The sequence below is a fragment of the Macaca mulatta genome, chromosome 13 (assembly GCF_049350105.2).
Source record: "Macaca mulatta isolate MMU2019108-1 chromosome 13, T2T-MMU8v2.0, whole genome shotgun sequence".
In the NCBI taxonomy this organism is placed as follows: domain Eukaryota; kingdom Metazoa; phylum Chordata; class Mammalia; order Primates; family Cercopithecidae; genus Macaca; species Macaca mulatta.
In genome coordinates, this window is record NC_133418.1 from 67,453,797 (window position 1) to 67,460,534 (window position 6,738).

The window sequence follows — 6,738 nt, forward strand, 5'->3', positions numbered from 1 at the left end:
CTGCTTTGAAACTTCTTCTGACAGATACCCTGGGTCATAAGTTTACCCCTCCACAAAGCCCCAGAGCATGAACACAATGCATCCAAGTTCTTTGCTATGGAAAAATATGGGTGACCTTGGCTCTGGTTTCCAATAAATTCCTCATTTCAATCTGTGACCTCATCAGCAAGGCCTTCACTGTGTATATGCTATCTACATTTTTTAATCACAATCACCTAACCAGTCTTTAAGAATTTCCAAACTTTCTCTGCTCTTCTGAGTCCTCAAAACTTTTCTAACCTCTACCCATTAACTCAGTTTCAAAGCTACTTCCACATTTTCAGGTATCTTTACAGTAATGCCGTACTCTTTGTTACCAATGTTCTGTCATAGTTCATTTGTGTTGCTATAAAGAAATGTCTGAGGCTAAGAAGCTTATACAAAAAAAAAAAAGTTTTATTTGACTCAGAGTTTTACAGGCTGAATAAAAACGATTGTGCCAACATAGCTTCTGGTGAGGGCCTCCAGCTTCTTTCATTCATGGTGGAAGGTGAAGGAGAACTGGTATACAGAGATTGCATGGTAAGCATGGAAGTGAGAGAGAGGGAGGAAATGTCAGCTTGTTTTTAACAACCAGTTTTCATGGGAAATAATAGAGCAAGACTCATTCATTACCATGAAGACAGCACCAAGACACATAAGGAATCAACCCCCATGACCCAAACTCTTCATATTGGACTCCACCTGCAACATAGGGGATCAAATTTCAACATGAAGTTTGGGGGCAAAACCATCCAACTATAGGGATTTCTTTTTGAGATTATTCACTGTTAGCATATGAAAGTGCTGCTGATTTTGTATGTAACAACTTTGCTGAATTCATTCATTCATTCTTTTTTGCTAGGATCTTCAGGTTTTTCTAAATATAAGATTACATCATCTGCAAACAAACATATTTGGACTTATTTCTTTCCAATTTTTTACGCCTTTTTATTTTTTCTCTTGCCTAATTGTTTTAGCAAAGACTTCCAGTGCTCTATTTAATTAAAGTTACAAAAGGCGAATATCATTGTCTTGTTCTAGATCTTAGAGGAAGACTTTCCACTTTTCCCCATTTGGTATGAGGTAGTTATATGTTTGTTATATATGGCCTTTATTGTTTTGAAGTGTGTTCCTTCTATACTCAGATTAAGAGTTTTTATCATAAAGATATGTTAAATTTATCAAATGCTTTTTTGACATTTAAATCATCTATTTAATCTATTGAAATCATCTATGGTTTTTGTTCTGGATTCTATTAATGCGCTGTGTCGTGTGTATTAATTTGCATATGGTGAACCACCTTGCATCACTGAGAGGAATCCCACATTTTTAATGTGTTGTGTTCAGTTTGATAGTATGTTGTTGAGGAATTTTGTATGTGTATACACCAGGGATATTGGTCTACAGTTTTCTACTTTTGTTGCATCCTTGACTACTTTTGATATCAGGGTAATGCTGGGCTCCTAGTATGAATTTCAAGGTATCTACCCCATTTAAATTTTTTTAGTTTTAACAGAATTTGTATTATTTCTTCATTAAATGTTTGGTAGAATTCAGGAGTAAAGCCACCAAATTTCATTGGAGCTTTCCTCATGTGAGACTTTTTATTACTACTTTGATTTGGGTAGTCATTATTGGTCTGCTGAGGTTTTCCATTTCTTCATGCTGCAATCTTGGTAGATAGCATATGTCTAGAAATGTTTGATTTGTTCAGTTTTCCAAATTGTTGGTGTACAGCTGTTCATGATAGACTCTAATGAGCATTTGTATGTCTGTAATATCAGTTGTTATGTCTTTGTTTTTATTTCTAATTTTATTTACTGGGGTCTTCTCTCTTTGGTTACTAGTGCCACTAGTAGTTTGTCAGTTTTGTTTATTCCAAAAACCATAACTTTTTGTTTTGTCAATCTTTGGACTTTTAAATTTTCAAGTATAATTATTTCTGTTCTGACTTTTGTTGTTTACTTTATTCCACTAATTTTGAGTTGGTTTGTCTTTGCTGTTCTAGTTCTTTGAGGTGCATCATTAGGTTGTTTATTTGTAGGCTTTTAACTTTTTTGATGTAGACATTTATTGCTATAAACTTCCTTCTTATTACTGCTTTTTCTGTATCTCATAGATTTTTGTATGTTGGGTTTCCATTTTCATTTGTTTCAAAATTCTTTAAAATTTTCTTTTTAACTTCTTAATTGACCCAATAGTTGTTCAGGGGATTTTTTTTTTTCAAATTCCATGTGTTTCTATAGTTTCCAAAGTTCCTCTTGTTATTGATTTCTAGTGTTACTACATTTCGGTCTAAAAAGATGTTTGATTTAATTTTGATATTGTTAAACTTGTTGAAACTTGTTTTGTGCCTTAACATATGGTTTATTCTGAAGGCTATTTCCTATGCTAATGAGAAGAATGTCAATTCTGAAGCAGTTGGTTGAAATGTTTCATAAATGATGGGTTCATTTGTTTTAGTGTATAGTTTAACTCCAGTGCTTCTTTGCTGAATTTCTGTAATCTATTACTGACTGTGGGGTGTTGAATTCCCCTACTATTACTCTATTGCAGACTTTTCCTTCCTTTAGATCTAGTAATGTTTGTTTTAATTATTTGGGTCCTCTGCTGTTGAGTGCATATAAATTTTTACTTGTTATATTATCTTGCTGAAATGACCCATTTACCATTATTTCGGTAACTTTCTTTGTCTCTTTTCATTGTCTTTGACTTGTAATATATTTTACCTGACAATATGATTTGGATTTGTGTCCCTGCTCAAATCTCATGCTGAATGAAGGAAGGGCCTGGTAGGAAGTGATTGGATCATGGGGGTGAATTTCTTCCTTGCTGTTCTCAGATAGAGAGTGAGTTCTCATGAGCTCTGATGGTTTAAAAGTGTGTGGCACTTCCTCTTTTGCTCTCTCTCTCTATCCTGCTCTGTCGTGGTAAGAAGTGCTTGCTTCCCCTTTGCCTTCCTCCATGATTGTAAGTTTCCTGAGGCCTCCCAATCATGCTTCCTGTTAAGCCTGTATAACTGTGAGTGAATTAAACCTCTTTCTTCATAAATTACTCAGTCTTGGGTATGTCTTTATGGCAGTGTGAAAAGGGACTAATGTAGAGAATTGGTACTGGGATTGGGGCATTGCTATAAAGATACCTGAAAATGTGGAAGTGATTTTAGAACTGGGTAATAGGCAGATGTTGAAACTATTTGGAGCTTCCTAGAGACTTGTTGAATGGTTTTGACCAAAAAGTCCAGGCTGAACTGGTCTCAGATGGAGAGGAAGTATTTGTTGGGAACAAAAGCAAAGGGGACTCTTGCTATGCTTTAGCAAAGAGACTGGGGGTATTTTGCCACTGCCATAAAAATCTGTGGAACTTTGAACTTGAGAGACATAATTTAGGGTATCTGGTGGAATAAATGTCTAAGCAGCAAAGCATTCAAAACATGATCTGGTTGTTTCTAAAAGTGTATGCTCATATGTGTGAAGAAAGAGATGGCCTGAAATTGGAACATATATTTAAAAGGGAAGCAGAGCATAAAACTTTGAAATATATGCAGCCCAACCATCCATTTTCTGAGGAGAAATTCAAGACCTATGCAGATGTTTGCATAAGTAATGAGAAGCTGAATGTTAATAGCCAAAGCAACGGGGAAAATATCTTCATGGCATTTTAGAGATCTTCATGGAGGCCCCTCCCATAACAGGCCTGAAAGCCTAGGACAGAAAAATAGTTTTGTGGACCATATCTAGGGCCCAGCTGCTCTGTGCAGCCTCAGGACATGGTGCCCTGCATCCCAGCTGCTCCAGTTCCAGCAGTGATTAGATGTGGCCAAGGTGTAGCTTGGGCTGTTGTTTCAGAGGATACAAGCCCCACACCTTGGTTACTTCCATATGGTGTTGGGCCTGCAGGTGTGCAGAAGGCAAAAGATTGGGAGTCTCTGCCTAGATTTCAGAGGATGTGTGGAAAAGTCTGGATGTCCAGGCAGAAGTTGGCTTCAGGGGGAGAGCTCTCATGGAGAACCTCTAATAGGGCAGTAGAGAGGAAAAAGTTGGGGTTGGAGCCCCCACACAGAGTCCCCACTGGACTACTGCCTAGTGAAGCTGTGAGAAGAGGGCCAATGTCCACCAGAATGCTAGATCCACTGACCGCTTGCATTGTGCACCTGGAAAAGCTGCAGGCATTCAATGCCAGCCCTTGAGAGCAGCCATGGGAGTTGAGCCCCTGCAGAGATATATGGGCGGAGCTGCCCACATATATGGGAGCGCATTCCTTGCATTCAGTGTGCCCTGGATGTGAAACATGGAGTCAAAGAAGATTATTTTGGAGATTTAAGATTTTATGACTGCCTTGCTGGGTTTTTGGAGTTGCATGAGGCCTGGACTGTAGCCCATTTGCTTTGGTTGATATCTTCCTTTTGTAATGGGAGTATTTACCCAATGCCTGAACTCCCATTGTATCTTTAAGTCACTAACTTGGTTTTTTTTATTTTACCAGGTTATAGGCAGAAGCAAATTGCCTTGTCTCAGATGAAACATTGGACTTAGACTTTTGAGTTAATGCTGAAATGATTAAGACTAAGAGACTGTTGAGGAGGGATCATTGTATTTTGCAATGTGAGGACATGAGGTTTGTGAGGGACCAGGGTGGAATGATATGGTTTGAATTTATGTTCCCGCCCAAATCTCATTTTGAATTGGAGGAGGGGCCTGGTGGGAAATGTTTTGATCATGGTGGTGGATTTCCCCTTTGTTGTTATTATGATAATGAGTGAGTTCTCATGATATCTGATGGTTTACAAGTTGTGGCACTTCCTTTCTGCTATGTCTCTCTCCTGCTTCACTGTCATTACACATGCTTACTTCCCCTTCGCCTTCTGTCATGATTGTAAGTTTTCTGAGGCCTTCCAGTCATGATTCCTTTTAAGTCTATGGAATTGTGAGTCAATTAAACCTTTTTTAAAAATAAAATGCCCAGGTTCAGGTAGTTCTTTATAGCAGTGTGAAAATGGACTAGTACACCTGATATACAAATGGCTACTCCCATTCTTTTTTAGTTTTTATTTGCATAGAAGATTTCATTCATCTCTTCACTTTCAGACTATGCGTGTTGTTATAGGTGAAGTGAGTGCCTTGTAAGCAGCATATAGTCGGGTCTTTATAAAAATATCCATTCAGCTAATCTATGTCTCTTAATTGGAGAATTTAGTCAATTTACATTTAATGTTATTATTATAGATAAGGACATACTATCATTCTGTTAGTTGTTTTTTCCTTGTTTGTAGTTCCTCTCTTTCTTACTGTTGCCTTTTTTGTTAAGGGATTTTCTCTGGTAGTATGTTTTATTTTGTTGCTTTTTATTTTTAGTGTATCTATTATGTTTTTGCTTTATGATTGCCATGAGACTTACAAAAAAAATCTTATAGATGTAACAACTCATTTTAAACAGATGGTTTACAAGTGTGTGGCACTTTCCTTATCTATGACCACAAAGAAAATAAACAAAGGAAAAACTAGAAAATGTTCTACACTTAAACTCCATCCCCCTATTTTGACTTTTGTAGTCTCAATTTTCATCTTTAAATTTTGTCTGTCTTAACAGGTTGCTATGGTTGTTATTTTTTAAATAGATTTGACTTTTTCTCTTAATGTTATAGATATGAGTGGATTATACACAATTACATTATTAGAATATTCTGAGTTTATCTACTCACTTTTACTAGTAGTTTTATACCTTCAAATGTTTTCTTTTTCTACACTAGTGTACTTTTCTTTCACACTGAAAAACTCTCTTCAGTGTTTCTTATAAGGTGTGTCTTATAAGGTGTGTCATCCATTTTTTAAATTTAGCATTCATACTTCTTCAAATCAGTATCTCCCATGAGTTCATTTTAATAACTGCCTGCTGTAATTTCATGTTTCCAATGTTATTTTATTTATCTCAGTATATTCTTTGTCCTCTATTTGAAACCTTTCTTTGGCAGGTCATTTAATTCAACCTATTCTAAATAATCAGATTCACTTGGCCATGGTGTCTCTGAGACCCTTGACTAATTGCTCCATCATTTCAGTTGCTTTTAATGTGAGAGATTCATTATAGCCATGTTGCTTAGTGCCCAAGATGGACCATCAGCATACTAATAGTTTCTGGCTTTTCCTGACTTCTGGATTCAAGTGAAATGCTACACATAAAGGCACGTGTTATAGATTTTTAAGCAGCTGATGAAAATTCCAGGTAACAAAACCTTGAAGTACATGTGGAGTTGACTTTTTTTCTTTTTAGCCTTAAGTTCTGGGATATATGTGGTACACAACGTGTGGGTTTGTTACATAGACATATATGTGCCATGGTGGCTTGTTGCACTTATCAACCCATCATATAGGCTTTTAAGCCCTGCATGCATTAGGTATTTGTCCTAATGCTCTCCCTTGCATTGCCTCCCACCCCCCAACAGGCTCCAGTGTGTGTTCTTCCCACTCCGTGTCTATGTGTTCTCATTGTTCATCTCCCACTTATGAGTGAGAGCATGTGGTATTTGGTTTTTTGTTGCTATGTTAGTTTGCTAAGGATGATGGCTTCCTGCTTCATCCATGTTTCATTCTTTTTTATGTCTGCATAGTATTCCATTATGTATATGTACCACATTTTCTTTATCCAGTCTACCATTGATGGGCATTTGAGTTGGTTCCAAGTCTTTGCTATTGTAAATAGTGCTGCAAAAAACATACA